The 16,876-nt window shown below is 36.1% G+C and overlaps 1 protein-coding gene across 1 annotated transcript in view; it reads left to right on the forward strand.

The window, feature by feature from the left end:
• The first annotated feature begins 10,701 nt into the window (after positions 1–10,701).
• LOC136031325 (trehalase-like) overlaps positions 10,702–16,876 on the forward strand; it is an 87,553-nt gene continuing 81,378 nt past the window's right edge. The window contains exon 1 of the mRNA XM_065710805.1: positions 10,702–10,760. The gene's annotated coding sequence lies outside the window, so the exon portion shown is untranslated. The remainder of the gene's footprint in view (positions 10,761–16,876) is intronic.

Consider the following 16,876-nt stretch of genomic DNA (forward strand, 5'->3'; position numbering starts at 1 on the left):
CGAGCCTTTGATTATTGTTACATCTGGCTTGGAGAAATTCGTCAAATAAACATTTGTCAGATTCATCTTCAATCCAAAAAAGAAATTGATTTGAAAATGCAGTTTTTTTCATATGAAAATAAATAACGAAGACATTATTCTAGGTGGGATGGACTGTTGGACCCACCAGTTTCAGCGCTGAAATATAACTGTAGTTTAACTAAGGCATTTATCAACCACAGCGATTGGTGGGCTGGATAAAGGATCCTTTATCTGAGAGGGCGATGGTTCGAATCATAGTATACCCAATTATCTAGTTCCGGACGGGGGTCAGTGGCGTGACTCTGTAAGCTCAGTCAGAGCTCTGTAAGCTAAGCTCAGCCTGTCACTTTTAAGTTGACCCAGCTCTAAATGGGTATCTGGAGAAATCTGGGGACGGTAAAAGGAAGGGTGAGCAAAAACACAGGATGGTTGGCCCCTATCCCCTCATTGCACTTCTTGGCTGAAGGGCCAAGAAGCAGAGATCGGCACCGCCGGTAGGGACTGTAAAATCCAATGCTGTATTCTTTACCTTTTTTACCATTTAGGATAGAAATAATACAGCTAGTTGGTAATTACAAGTGTTTTATTTACCTATTTTTGTCAAAAAAATTGAAAATTAACTGTCTTCACTCTTATGAAGAACTTTAGAATTCGTAGTTTGCAATCGAAAACGCCTCTTCAAGCATTTGACACCCTCCCGAGCTTTGACGAAACCCTCCTATGTCAAGTGGATCTGGAGAAAAAAAAAAACAAATAAAACATTGAATGCTTATGTTCCCTTGCTACAATGACCACTAGAGCGTTATCTCTGACAATACAGATCATATTAAGGAAAATTACCATGTTCCAATATTTTGGCCCGCAAAACAGTAATTTTGGCCCAAACAGGGCTAAATTTATTGACCAACTATTAAAAGTGTGTTTTATACAGCCTTCTAGACTTTTTTATCATACTGGTGTGCATTATCAAAGTTACTCCTGATGTAAATGAAATCCATATAAATGAACAATTCTTATAGGCCCTTTATTAAATAAAAACTAAAGGCCACAGAGTGTCACATAGTTGCAAATAATCTCTTAGGATCGAGGACAATGGATTTTCATTCCGAGAAATGACAAGGAATGATCCCTAAAATAGTTTTCTGGGTCCATATTTTAAAAGTTTCCATGGATTTTGGAAACACATTTAATAGATATTGAAACTATTGTATGAGTTTAATTCTGCTCGTCTTAGGTTTAATGTGGTTTTGTACTTTTTTTGAAGATTGTTTGGAATTTTTTTAATTAATTACAAAAAATCAAAATCAAATTCTATTTTGAGTGCTGCTTGGACAAGATATTTTCAATTGAAAATCAAAAGGTTTTTCTGTCTAGATCGTAAAGAGCAATTATCTGAATTTATAATCAAACTTGAATAAGTTAAATATAATCAAATTTAAATAAAAATGATTTTGATATAGCTACATAAAACCAATCCGGTATTATGGATAAACAATGAAAGTTTTACAGCCAGTCTAAGGGAACCCATGATTTTCAGAGGAGTAGAAGGGACAACCTGTCGAAGTTCTAACAAAGGGGAGCTCGGGAGAAGCTAGGGCTTTGAGTTTGGAGGGGAGATGTAAAGAATGAGCCTACATAATCGTCCATTGTGCCAAAAAATCTGGAACCTAATCAAAATACCAAAGATGCCCAAAGCTCCAAGGCATCGGTAATGAGTGCCGATGCCTTGGAACTGTAGAGGAACCCCCTCCCCTTAACTGTACCCTTGGGGGAGGAAGACTTGAATTTGCAAGAATCAAATTTATTCTTGAAATGCTAGTTTTTTCAATATTACATTTTTTTTACCCTTTCCATGTTTTTGATTTTTCAGGGGAGAGAATTAGCTGAGGAAAATTATGACTAAAAAGAAATAATGAGCACGGTGAGCTTAATCTGAAATATTATAACTTTGGCTCTTCGGTGGATATGACTCAGGGCTGGAGGAGGTTACTCTTTACTGAATCATGATTGGTGCTTGGTTTAAAACAACTGTCAAAAAAGATTAAATCTGAGGAGGATATCATTATGGCATTAAGCTGGAAGACTGCATAGGATGCAATTGAAATTTTTTACCGGCTTCTGAAACGCATATTTCAGGCCTTAGTGAGACATTTGTAGTTTTGAATTGAGAAGATTCATGTTGAAGATTAACTATTTTATATGTTGGTTGGAGTAGACAAAAGGAAAGTTCTTGGTGTTTTAATTAAAAATTCTAAGCCAGCTCGAGCAATGCTAGATTTTTGCCAATGAATTTTGAAATACTATTTGGATTTTGTGTTGTTGAATACCACTACTACTACGTTTTTGAATACTGAACAATGATCTGCGTTACGTAGGTTCTGACTCAATTTCTTCAGCTGGGAGTATAATGTTTGGCTGGGGGAAAATCATCCAAAACTTCCAATGTTTTCTCCCCAGATTTCTCCAAGTACCTATTTAGAGCTGGGTCTACTCTGGCTAAGCTTATACTCTTGTTGTTGAATGCTCTCTTCCAAATAATTAGGAGCTTCTAATCGCAGTTATTTACCGTACTCTGTTAGCCAATCATATAGAATTTAATATTATTTTGGAAATCTATTGAATAGATCCGAGAGTCTTAATACTCCTTATATGGTTATGGGGGATTTTAATATTGGCTTAACAAATATCCTTCTGCAAATCAGATTAGTATAGCTGAAAACACTACAGTTTTTAGAATGTCCCCCCGTGGATTACACCCTGTACGTTTTGCGCCGTCGAAGAGAACTGATACTTCATTGTCGCTAATTGATAACGTTTTTTCACCTTACAGCGCACTTAGTACATCTGGCTTTCTTTATGATTCAGCTGATCACTGCATAAGTATGGCAGGCTTTTCACTATATTGTCGTTTGTTTAATATTTCGCTGTTTAATATGATGAAAAAGTTTCAGACACTTTTAACCTTGAAATTCTTTTTGAGAAACTGAAAAATTCAGGCATAAGAGTGAAAGGACTGGAAATGATAAAGTCATACTTATGTGGAAGTAAAATTGTGGTTGATGCTGATGAAAACTTTTCTAACTTAAATTGGCTGAAAGATATTGGCGTCCCTCAAGTCTCAGTATTAGGCCCATTTAATTTTTATTTGTGTTAACGATCTTCCACAAAGTTCGTAGAAAAATATTAACCTAGTAAGTCTATTTGCAGACGACACAGCTATGTCTGTTACAGCAAGAGATTTATCTACGTTAATTGAAAATTTGATTATAACTGTTACCTCAATTAATCGAGGGTTTGTTTCCAATAATTTAGTGCCAGATTTCACAAAAATGGAGCTTATGGTTTTCGGTCAGTCAAAATGAGCTACTAAAGAAATTTCTCGTCAGGAGACTCAGGCTGGCGAGTTTAATATGCATAATTTCAACCACACCGTTACTTAGGACTTTCCTTGATCCCCTGTTTTTCATTTCAAAAAGATATTGATCATTTAGGTGTAAAGCTTTTTAAAAATACTGGGTCAATGTATCATTTGAAAAATCTGTTTCTATTTTTCATTTAAAATATAATCTAAGATTCTTTAATTGGTTCGTATTTTAAATACTACACAATTATTTATATTAATGGCTTTAGGAAGCATGTAAGACCATCATGGATTACCTAGAAGTTTAGTCGGTTCAGATATTTAGACTTTATTTTCTGGGATTTGGTTAATCAAAGGACAAGTTTGTTTATCCCTTCCTCCGACAACTAAAATTTTATGATTTACTCACACCAAACTTTACAACACATCACCTATTTAGGCAACGTTTAAGGGTGTAAATAACTCTACCGTTAACAGGAGTTCAGAAACTATTTCAAGTCATCATGTGGATCCTGAGCTTATCTATTAAGCCATTACAACAAGTTATAATCAGCCATAATGAAGGCGGCGAAAGATAGTTTTTTGGCCATGGTGAACAACTTCATTCTTGATGAACTCTTTTTTTAAAAAAAGTTGGTAGCTGCTCCAAATCAGCTTCACTTTTAAACGGTTGACAAAGCCAAAAATGCTAATGACAAAGCCAAAACAAACATTTGAAGCTGTTTGAGACGAACAAAAACAACTGAATACATATGCTTCGGTTTTCAGCAATTCTTAGAACTATGCAAATTCCAGATTTCACTCGGGCTACCCAGCAGAGAATTATCTCAGTTTTAGCCACTAGATAGCTGAAAGAGAGCTAAGGTTGATAAGCTTCACATTCACCTTAGAAATTCCATTTACAGGACCGTATCTGTGTTTTCTAGCACTGATTTTGACGAAAATCCATTGAATGTGAATGATCAGAGTGGGGCAGTGTAGAAAAAACTGTTCTGGGAAACTGTTCAGTATGAGTTTAGTATCTGAACTAAAAGGAACTAGCTTATGAACCTAATCGGATTACTTTTCGTACTGTATTGTGTTAGATTGCGCAATTAACTTGCGGACTTAATTGTGAGGGGTCGCTCACTTCATACAAAGTGAGTTATTATTAGTGTATAATTGAATATATTGGTGTTATCGCTGATTAAAAACTGTGATTAAGACTGATTAACAGTTTGTGAATCTGCAGTATCTCGTCGGAATAAACGACGGGAAAAAAGCCCCTAAGGGTACCACCCGAGAAGGATACTCCCACTTAAACCCGTAGCCAGTCGCCATTCCAACCTACCTATAAAACTCTTCCTAGAACCCCCCCCCCAACTACGCGATCCAAAACTGTTAGCCACTTGTCAGGAATTCAGACCTTAGCCAAAACTAACTCTAACGAAGAGGTGAGACGCCTGGCAAAAAGAGGAAAAAGGATGAAACTCGTTCACCAACGATAGTGCAACCCCTCTCTTCAGGTGTCCCAGAAACTAGTGCCAATGATCACCCCAATTATTACACTGTCTCAATCAAGAAAATCAATGGCCAACCCTTTTCAAAAGATAGAATAATGCAAATTAGGAGAGCTGTCTTTCTGATCACCAAGGTAAATTTTGAACTTGTTTTGAAGCAGGACGAGTCTATTGATATTTACTTTACGTTTTCTCAGGCGACAGACCATGTCCTGTCAAAATCCAAAGAAATAATTCTTGATGGCTCAAAATTTTAGCCACAAGAAAAGATGTGGAAAAGTTACACAAGTATGTGCTGTATGGTGTTGATACCAGTGTAAAAGTGGAGGAAATACAAACTGAACTAATGTATTCTTCAGGTCTTCTCATCAATACTTCAACTGCTATAAGGCTAACTTTAAACAAGGAAGGTTTACTTCACCCTAGCCGTTCAATCTTCATTTCCTGCAAAGTTGAGCTAAGTGGAGAAATATTCTTGTACGGCTAAAAACTTTTTGTCCCTTTTTTACAAGATTTATATGTCTAGGCCCCTACAATGCTCTACTTGTCTGGCCCACGGCCACAGCAAAAAACACTGCAAACAGTCCCATCCGTCTTGCCTTAAGTGTTGGAAAACAGGCCACGCAATTAGTGAATGCCCTGAGTCAGACCCTTTCTGCAGAAATTGTAACCGTAAGGGACACACAGCCCTCCAAAAACAATCTTGCCCAGTTAACCAAAAACGAGTTGTAATCATTAGAACATCTGATAAGCGAACCTACCCTACTCAGTTGTAGCTGCAAGAATCCCTTGGAAACCCACACCCTATCGGCCCAGTATTGGCCAAGCCACAGTTGCTGTAGCAGATGCAAAGACAGTATCATTTTCAAAAGAGGCAAATAATGTTCATACTCAAGGTTCTAGTCATTTCCCACATTCCTTACCTAAGTTTACTTCAACATCCTGCCCTCCAAAAGATTCACCTAAAAATAACCAAGAATGGCAAAGGCTTGCAACTTATCTCACAGTCAGTCATTTAATTGAGGTTAGTAATGAACCTGAGGAAACCAAAAATATTCTCAAGAAGAAAGCTATCACTAAACTCCTAGGTGATGACATATTAGAAACAGCTATGGCTCAATTATCCTCCATGAAAAAGGAAATAGATTCCACATCAAAGCTAGTTAAGCCTGTAGACTCAATTGCAAATCAAATTAATGCAGGCTCTGAAATTGCCACAACCACCAAGACGGTAGTCGATGCCACTGCCCTAGTCAAAGGCAAGAAATCTAAGAAAAAAAACGGTGAACTTTCCATCCCAGTCCAAAATTACCACCAATGATATTTTGTCGGCTGAAGAAGATTTCCAATACGCTAATCAAGGAGATGATGAAACTCAGACCACAATGGATGTTTAAATGTGCACTGTACAAGATTTTACATTTCTCACAAATTTATCACTGTGTAATAATGTTGTTTTTAACTATTACGATGACCAAAATAATTTGCCCACCAGCCCCTTAGCTAGCCCCGATAGCCCTTTAAACCAAATTAACTGTGAATATCTCGACACTTTTGATTTTGTGAAAAATGTGAAACCTAAGCTAATGGAAGAGACCAAACTCAATGTAATTTGCTTTAACATCAGAAGTATACGGAATAAGTGGGCTAATTTTAAAGACTTAATTTTAATTAATGGCTTTTGCCCTTTCGACGTAATTGGAATAACGGAAACGTGGCTTTCAGAAATTGATGATAAGAATGAATTTTCCCTCCCTGGTTTTCAAGCTATTCATATTGAAAGAAAATTAACCAAATCCTCTGGCGTTATTTCTCTTTACTTCTGGTCAAGTCTAAAATTCACCAGGCTATTAGACTGTGAATCCTTATTCTCGCAACCTATAAAAAATAGATGCATTTATTCAATAATCGTAGACATAAGTGTTGACGAGAATTCTTTTATTTTTGCATTATTTTATAAGCCATTTCCGACCCCTTTCTTTTGTAATCTGTTTGATGATTTTTCTAGTTTTATTAATTTACCACAAAAGAAGGCAATAGTTTTTGGGGACTTCAATTGTAATTGACTAAATGTTAGCAATAATAATAATTGTGATGCCCTTTTTGAAACATTCACCTCAAGTGGTCTTCTTCCCACAATCCTTTTTCCTAGTAGAGTTGATCCTGTGAAGTCTACAGCTACTGTAATTGACAACATTTTTGTATCCACATCCCTGGGAAACCACCTGTCCTCCAAAATAATATTTTCTGACCTGTCAGATCACTTTCCAATCTATCTCTCGCTACCCTCCCTACCAGCTACTCAACCCTCTAGAACCAATACCCCTACGTATAATAGAATATAATACTGTGAATATGAACAGGTTTACGGATCGTTTGAAATCCTTCGAATGGTCCAAGGTTTTGGATTGTCAGGATGTTAATTCAGCCACAAATGGTTTTACACAGAGACTGAGTGATCTTATCAGTTCAACCTTTCCAGTTCATAAATCAAACAAAAAACTACCCATATACGCCCCTGGATGTCTAATAGCCTGATAATCTCTTGATACCGAAAAAATGACCTATGTAAGTTAGCTTGCAAAACCAGTAACATTATTGACCTGACTAATTATAAAAAATACAAAAATTTATATACCAAACTTGTCCGGGAAGCAAAAAAAAATTATTATTATTCAAAAATCAATCATTGCAAAGGGAACTTGCAAAAAATTTGGTCCACGATAAATGAAATTCTTAAAAAAAAAAAGGAATTCAAGATTTGTACCTCTTAACCTTAAGGACATCAGTGGCAGATTGATTGACCCAAGTTCAGTACCGAATGCTTTTAATAATTATTTCACTAATATTCCAAGTGCTAACTCCTGTCCCTTCTCCCAGTCAGTAAAACCTAGGAAGAATCCTGGATCCATGTTTTTCTCTCCAACTGATCGTAAAGAGGTGCTTCAAGTTATCAAATGTCTCTCTAATAGTAGTACACCTGACTTCTTTGGCATAAGTAACAAGCTTCTTAGGACCGTATCTTCCTATGTGAACCCATTGTGCACATAGCAAACCTGTCTATGACCAATGGAGTCTTCCCAGAAATATTTAAATCAGCAATTGTTATCCCGATTCATAAAAAGGCGATCCGTCTGAGATAAGTAATTATCGTCCTATCTCACTTTTCCCAGTTATATCTAAAGTGCTCGAGAGAATTATATTCCGACGTCCTTCTCCCTTTTTATTTGGGATTCATTCTTCAGATTCGTTGATTTATCCTCATCGATATGGCTTCCTTTCCAAATTTTCAACTGCTCATGCACTAATAGACGCCACACAGTTTATACGTTCCCAACTTGACCTTAAAAATGCTGTATTGGGCTTATTTCTGGACTTTTCTAAGGCCTTTGATATGGTTGATCACAGTGTTTTATTAAGTAAACTCAACAGCTTAGGGATTCGTGGAGTTCCTTTCTCGTGGTTTGGCTCTTACCTCTCTGTTAGAGTACAGAGTGTGAGTCTGGGTGGGTTAACTTCACATCCCCTACCTTTCCGAAGGGGCGTCTCACAGGGCTCTGTTCTTGGTCCAATACTTTTTCTCCTTTACATTAATGATTTGGTTACGGACCTGGGTCCATCAGTGCACCCAGTACTTTTTGTTGACGATAGCAACTTTTTCATTACCGGTCCTAATTTACCATCCGTCGTCGCCTCTACTTAAACCCTTCTGAATAGAGTACAGGAGTGGTGTCTAGTTAACTGCATGACCATTAACATCAAGAAAAGTCGGGTTATATTGTTTCGAACCCCTTACTAAAGAAATGAAGCTCAGCAAGCACTTGGCTAAAATATTCTACCAATCTCCTCCCACAGGTCGAAGTTCCCAAGTTTCTTGGTGTCAACATAGACTCCTCCCTATCATTTGCAACACACGTGTCCTACATCAGAGCCATAATTTTGTGACAGGTAAGTATGATTATTCGGGCGAATTATTTTCTTCCCCCCCCCCGATATCCTTGTCACCCTTTATTATTCTTTTATTTACCCATATATCTCGTACTGTGGATCTGTTTGGGGCAACACTTTTCTTTCAGTTACCAATAAATTAAAATTTACCCAAAACCGTGCCATCAAAGCAGTTTTTCGGCTGCCCCGACTATATCTCACCCAGGACTTGCACTCCGGTTCGGGTATTATCCCTTTTAAACAAATCATAAAAAAATTAAATCTATACCTTGCATACTCCGCTTAACATAAAAATCTTCCTCCTCAATTATTATCTTATTTTAATATCAATAATTCTGAAGGCCTCTGTCTCCGTTCATCAAACAGTGTGTCTCTAGTTCCGCCCAGCGATCCCCCATTTATAAATCTATATTTCAGTGAAATATAATACCCTCCAGTGACGAGCTATCCACAAGTTTTCACAGGCTGTATAACAATATACTAAAATTTTGATATTATAACTCTCTAAATTTTTATTCAATTTGCTTTAGTTACCCATATTTTCTCTTTTTTTTCTCTCTTCTTCATTTTCAATTTTTTGTGGTTACGTTCCTCAACAAGCTCTCTTCCGGGATCCTTATTATTATTGGTGTTATATTTTATTTTTATTTGGAATAAGTTGAATTGAATTGAATTGAATTAAACGTCTGGAAGGCCATCGAAGCATCATGAAGTGCTTTATAATACCAAAATATGGCAGCTGATTTTTCTAGCGTGTGCTTTGTGCCCCATAACAATATTTCAAATTATAATCCAAATTTTTGCGCAGACACTGACAAGCACTTGATCTAGTCCATAATGCCTGCTTAAATTCAGCTTGCTGAGAAAATATCGATGAGTATAACAAAAGATGAAGCATTAATAGTAATGTTAAATGGAGAAATATTCATTTACCCACTTTCCTAGACTAAGAAAAATAGTTTTCTTGTATTTCCATTGAAGATGCCTTTCTTGGTGTTAATATTGAAAAAAAAGCAAATCCTTTCTTGGTTTTAGAAATGTATTGTTCTCTTTTTCTCCTTTTTTAGATCGGTACCATTTTCAATTCAAGAGCTATAGTCTTTCATATATGATTGAAACTTACAAGCAAATCGGAAAAAGATTCGACGCCACATCACTAGAAGTGGCTCTTACAAAATTATCAAGAGTTCAGTTCCACAGCTTGTCAGATTTGAGAATGTGCTATGTAAAACAAAGACCAGAATTAAGAAAAAAGATGATTTAATCGACTCAGAATGGTCTGATTTTGTCAACCAGAAAGATTTCAGATGAAAGGAACAGAAGTATGATGTAGTGACTATCTTCGATCTTTTCTTAAATGTAACAGATGTTGCTTAGGGAAAGCTGCTTTAATTTAATCTTCACTGGTGGTAATCACCGCGTTAACAAATCTAGCTAGAGACACAAAACTGCTCATTAGCCCCAAATTAATACCAAAGTTTCAAGCATCTTTTCCTTGTAATTTTTTTTGTGTGCCTTTACATATAATCAACTAGATATGTCTATATCAACACCCACTTTTATGAGCGACCAATGCTTACTTAATAATAAAGATAGCAAAAAAAAAAGAAAAAAGATGGAAACAAAATAAGAAGTGAGAAAGAAAAAAGAAACCAAAAAACGTTACAAGCTACAACAAAGCTAGCCAAAAGTCATAAACAACAGTCTTCAGGGGCCTTTTCTAGGGGGGAAAGAGCTGCGCACGACTTCATAAGTATCATTAGTAAAAGCAATGCAAACTACTAGTTGCCACAGTTCAGAACTTTGTTGTCTGTCAACTCACAAATTAAACTTTGATCAATTAGGTAGCGCTGCTTCTTAGATTTATTTCGTAAAGAAGAAATACCATATTAGAATATAAAAAGAAAAATTTCTAAGATCAGCATTATTTGGTAATTTTAGTACAACATTTATATTTTAGAACTAAAACCGTAATAACAAAATCTATATAAACCTATACATAGGGCTACTGAGAAGGAAACATGTTAAAAGAATAATTCATACTTTCATAATAAGCAGAAATATTGTAGCCTAGGATCTTTTAATAGATTTTGAAAACTATCCACTGCAGTTTACTTCCCCCCTAAATTGTCAAAATTTTGCCCAAATTATATAAATTCCGTGAAATTTGCCATGCACTACTCTTGTTCCATTCTGTTTCCTGTAAATTGAGTCAATGCTGATGAACTCAATAGGCCATTATAGTTTGGGCTACGTCTATATATTTGTACATTAGGGGATGGTTGGGGGTAAATTCAGGGGAGTAGCTCCGGTTTTTTAAGGGGAAAGAGGGGTCTATATCTGTATAGTTATGGGGTATTAGCTAAGCCTATGTAATAGTTTTCTTTCTCTGAATTTTTAGGGGAAAACTGTCCCCCCTGAAATGATGCCCTGGGTAAAATATGGTAAAATTCTAGTTAATTGACTTCTTGCTATCTTGGAAAGGGTTTAGGTTAGAAAAATGAAAGTTTCAGGGATGGGTCTACAGGCTAAAGTATGTCCCGGGAAGGTATTTTAAAGTAACCACCTCCACTCCTTCTCCCTCTAGAGGGCCATGAAATTTGCCTATCTGACAGGTTGGTAAAATTCTAGTTAATTGACTTCTTGCTATCTCAGAAAGGGTTTAGGTTAGGAAAATGAAACTTTCAGGGATGAATCTACATACTAAAGTATGTCCCGGGAATGTATTTTGAAGCAACTACCTCCACTCCTTCTCCCTCTAGAGGGCCCTGACCTTTGATGACCTTTAAAATATGTGTGTTATAAAAGTGAAACCTTGCAAAATGGATTGTCTGCTTAATTGAAGTACAACAAAATTGTTTTCAGCTTCATAACTTTGCTCAATTCCATTTTATAAGGTTTTAAAGATATGCAAATACATTTCCTGAATTTTGAAAGAAAAGCATTGATATGGCTCAAATTCTACTCAAATAACAGGAATTGTATTCTCAGAACTAAAGGCAGAGCAAAAGCAACTAATAACTGAAATTTAAGTTAAAATGTTGTTTTGTCAAAATTTCAACAGGTATAGACCTGTCAGTAAAATTCTAGTTAATTGACTTCTTGCTATCTTGGAAAGGGTTTAGGTTAGAAAAATGAAAGTTTCAGGGATGGGTCTACAGGCTAAAGTATGTCCTGGGAAGGTATTTTAAAGTAACCACCTCCACTCCTTCTCCCTCTAGAGGGCCATGAAATTTGCCTATCTGACAGGTCTATACCTGTTGAAATTTTGACAAAACAACATTTTAACTTAAATTTCAGTTATTAGTTGCTTTTGCTCTGCCTTTAGTTCTGAGAATACAATTCCTGTTATTTGAGTAGAATTTGAGCCATATCAATGCTTTTCTTTCAAAATTCAGGAAATGTATTTGCACATCTTTAAAACCTTATAAAATGGAATTGAGCAAAGTTATGAAGCTGAAAACAATTTTGTTGTACTTCAATTAAGCAGACAATCCATTTTGCAAGGTTTCACTTTTATAACACACATATTTTTAAAGGTCATCAAAGGTCAGGGCCCTCTAGAGGGAGAAGGAGTGGAGGTAGTTGCTTCAAAATACATTCCCGGGACATACTTTAGTGTGTAGATTCATCCCTGAAAGTTTCATTTTCCTAACCTAAACCCTTTCTGAGATAGCAAGAAGTCAATTAACTAGAATTTTACCTTAACATGTTTTCTTCTCATTAGCCCCAACTCATTGCTTATACCAAAATTCTCGCTTAATTGCAGTAAATGTCTAGCTATGCCTAGGCATATAAGATTTCATAATTGCTTCCTATAGGCCTATAACTGTATAGCCTACACAACCTTAGCTAAATTTTATCAAAAGTTGGCAACTGATAAGCTTGGTCTTTTTTGAACTAATCAGCATAGTAAATAGAAATGCTTCATTTGATAAAATTTTGGTCAAACAAATTTTGGTGAAATTCTAGTTTAGCTACTTTTGGCTATCTTGGAAAGGGTTTAGGTTAGGAAAAGGAAACTTTCAATAATAAATCCAGATGCTAACAAGATACTCTAGGAAGGTGTTGTCAAGCTTCCATGATAACCCTCTTCTGATTTCTGAGTCTTTAAAATTCACCTATAGAAATTCAGACAAAACAACATTTTTACATTAGTTTTCAGTTATTAGTTTCTTTTCCTTAGGTTTTAGTTCTGAAGATGTAATTCCTGTTATTTAACTATAATTTTAAGCCACACCAATGGTATTTTTTTATGGTTTTTAATTAAATGTATTTGGAGGTCTTTGAAACCTCGCAAATTGGGATTGAACAAAATTGTGAGGTCAAAAACAGTTTTTTAGTACTTTATTTGAACAGAAGACCTATTTTACAAGGTTCCATTTTCATAACATAGATTTTTTAAAGGTCATCAAGGGTCACTCCCCTCTGGAGAGAAAAGGAATAGGGGTAGGTACCTCAGAATACCTTCATGGGGTATACTCTAGTCTGTAGACCCATCCCAGAAAAATTCATTTTCCTAACCTAACCCCCTTCTGTTGTGTTTAATGCTTTTATGCTTATGCTTGCTACTTATTATTTTCTGCTTGCTGTTTGCTTATGTAGTTTTGATGCAGGTCAGTTGGCTTAATAGGTTAATCTACTTGGAAACAATACATGGTGTCAAAAGCAGGATTGGTGTTGATATAAATAGTTCTTTCTGATTATTCTTGGAAAATTTCCTGCAAGTTTTGTAGTTCTGGATTGGATCTTCTATAGCTAAAGTCATATTTGGCCAGTAAACAGAGTTTCTGGTTCTTTGCTTGCTTTTCTCCATCCCTAGGTGTGCTAAATGCAATTGCTGCAGAATGTCCCTTCATAATGCTCTAGTAATGATGACTCTATTTCCTTTTAAAATGATGCCATCAATGCTGGACAACTCATCCCTAACATTCCAGTAAGGTTGTATGCTAGCAGAACACAGGTGTTGGTGGTTCAGCTATCCTTTCTGTATGACTTTGATGAAGAGTGCTCCCTGGAGATTGAATTTCATGTTCACTCTGTTATGAAAAGTATCCCAGTTAGTGATAAGAAGATAGGGCTCATCTTGGAAGATTTTCCAGTACTATGATTATCTATAGTCCTTGGAGTAGCATTTTTTAGAGAAGAGGATTGAGTCATAGCAGGGTGAATCTCTGCTGGAAGGTCTGCAACTCCTGTGAATTCTGAATATTGTTGAGCTCTGTCACCTTCAGCACTGGACTGTGGTTTCAAATGGGTCCAATTTTCTGTGATAAAATCTACCATTTTTGGCTTGTATAAGGTAAGATCTTGGAGACACACATGATGTCACTTCACCTTTCATCCAATGTGTAGCTTCCCTTGACAGCTTGAGCCAATTGGGTTGGTTGTCTTTCAACTCTATTGGATCTTTACAAGCCTTGTCATAGTTCTGCCTTTTTTGTGGGAGATGATGCCTCACCATCTATTGGAGTATTTCAATATTCTAAAATACCAAGGTAGAGGTCTCTATTGGACTCTATAGCTTTTAGAATGATCCTACTTGCTATATCCATGGCCTTCTCAGCATGGCCATTAGACTGCAGGAAATTTGGACTTGAAGTCAGATGCTGGATATCCCATTCCTGCAAAAAGGACTGGAATTCTTCTCGTGTAAATTGTGGTTCATTGTCAGACTATATTTTTTCTGGAATGCTGTATATAACAAAATGGGCCTTGAGCTTCTTTATTACTTCTGAAGAGGTTGCTAGTTCAATTCAGTCAATCTCTATAAAACAACTATAGTAGTCACTAGTTACTATTTAGTCTCTTCCTTTGATCTTGCAAAAGTCAATACCCAGTTGCCCAAGGATACTATGGGATTGGTGTTGATATAAGTGGCTCTTTCTGATTATTTCTGGAAAATTTCCCACAAGTTTTGCAGTTCCAGATCAAATCTTCTATAGCTGAATTTGTATTTGGCCAGTAAATGGGCTTCTGGCTCTTTGCTTGCTTTTCTCCACCCCTAGGTGTGCTATGTGCAATTGCAGCAGAATCTCCCTTTGTAATGCTCTCAGAATGATAACTCTATTTCCTTTTAAAATGATGCAATCAATACTGGACAACTCATTCCTAACATTCCAGTAAGGTTGCATGCTAGCAGAACACTGGTGTTGGCGGTTTGTCTGTCCTTTTTTGTATGACTAAGGTGAGTTCTATCATAACTGGGTCTCTCTTATTTTCTTCCAAGATGAGCCCCATTTTTTTATCACTGACTGGGATACTTTTCATAACAGAGAGAACATGGAATTCGATCTCCAGGGAGCATTCTTCATCAAAACGGGATGGTTGCAGTCTTGACAGTTTATCTGCAACTGATAAGTCCTTTCCTGTAACATATTGAACCATCATATCATATGGCTGCAGCTGAATCACCATTTTTGGAGCCTAGGAGGGGCTTGGCTTAGTGGTTTTGACAATATAGCCTCCAGTGGCTTATGCACTGTATGTGCCTTAATACAGATTTTGCCTTAATATTGAAAGTTGCAAGGTTACTATAGATCAAAGTTTTGATTCTATTCATTGCTGTTGCATGATGATAGGCCCACTCAAAGACAGTTTGTTTTCCCAACTCTCTGAGGGGGTAGCAAAAAGTAGCTAAACTAGAATTTTACACAAATTACAATCTTTTTCAATTTAACTACACCCCATCAGGAATCTTGGGGCAAAATTCTAGTTTCAGAGATGAATCAAGGGCCAAAATTACATTCTGGAAAGACATTGCCAAGCCACTATGTCTTCACTTTTCTGATTTCTAAGGCATAGAAGATTAAATACATGACAGGTCAATTACCTATCTGATTTTGACAGTTAGTGTTTGACCTTAATTTTCAGTCTGCAGTCTCTTTTGATTAGCTTTTGAAAATGTAATTCCTGTTATAACAATAAAACTTTAAAAGCCATGTCAAGGGTTTTTCCTAAATTTATGAAATTGATTCAGACATCTTTGAAACCTTGAAAATTCAGATTGAGTGAAGGCATGAGATTCAAATCTTCTTTTTTTATGCCTCATTTGGGCAATACGTCTGTTTTGTGAGGTTTCACTTTTTAACATACCATTTTTAAAGGTCAACAAAGTTCATTGTCCTATGGAGAAAGAAGTAGTAAAAGTAATTGAGTTAAACTACCTCCCCAGGTGATCATTTGTGTTTTTGATACATTTATGAGAGCTTTATTCACCTAATAAACTCCTTTACAAGATAGCAGAAATACTCTTTACTGGATTTTACCACCTGGCATAAGAATGACATTTGAATATGATAGTTAAGAAGACCATGAATTGAGAAACTGAATGGTAGCCTACCTTATTTTTATTATAGTGTTCCTTAAGAAGAACCACTTAGTGGTGTCAATTGAGGGATATCCAGAATACATTTTTCAGCATTTTCACTAGAGAAAATTAAAAACAAATAAACAAAATTGTCAGTGCTAATTTTTTGGTTGACCCCCTTTGAAGGGAACCATATTAAATTCTGAAAACTACTTTAACAAATCCTAAAATACTTCCAATACTTTATCAGTCCGAAAAGTGCATCACTTTACCTTGCCCCAACCTCCATAATGTGCAAGTATTTAATCCTAATTGTTCTCTTTTTTTCAAATTATTTTGACTGCTAACAAGCAGCAGGAAATTCATGGAGTATATATAATTCGGGGTTTATGTTTTCACAATCTGGGGAGGAGGGCTGGGATGCAAAGTAAAGGACTGTGGTTTTGAGTAGGTATGTATTTTATAAGTATGTATAAGTAAGTATTTTAATTTTTTTCTTTTTAGTAGTTTCATAATTTTATAGTGATTCTTTCTGTGGGGCCAACCTCTAAACTAGAACCAAATTGTACCCTCCTTCCTTCCCTTCTAGATTTTAAAAATATACTGCTCTCCTAAGCATTTGAATGAATTGGTGCCCCTCTGCTAGACTGTTATTTGCAGGGATTTTCTATCATCAGATGTTGTGTTTAATTTCATTGTTATTCATATTTTGCTGAATTGCTTCTCAATATCTAGGAA

The sequence above is a fragment of the Artemia franciscana genome, chromosome 9, assembly GCF_032884065.1.
Source record: "Artemia franciscana chromosome 9, ASM3288406v1, whole genome shotgun sequence".
NCBI classification, from domain to species: Eukaryota; Metazoa; Arthropoda; class Branchiopoda; order Anostraca; family Artemiidae; genus Artemia; species Artemia franciscana.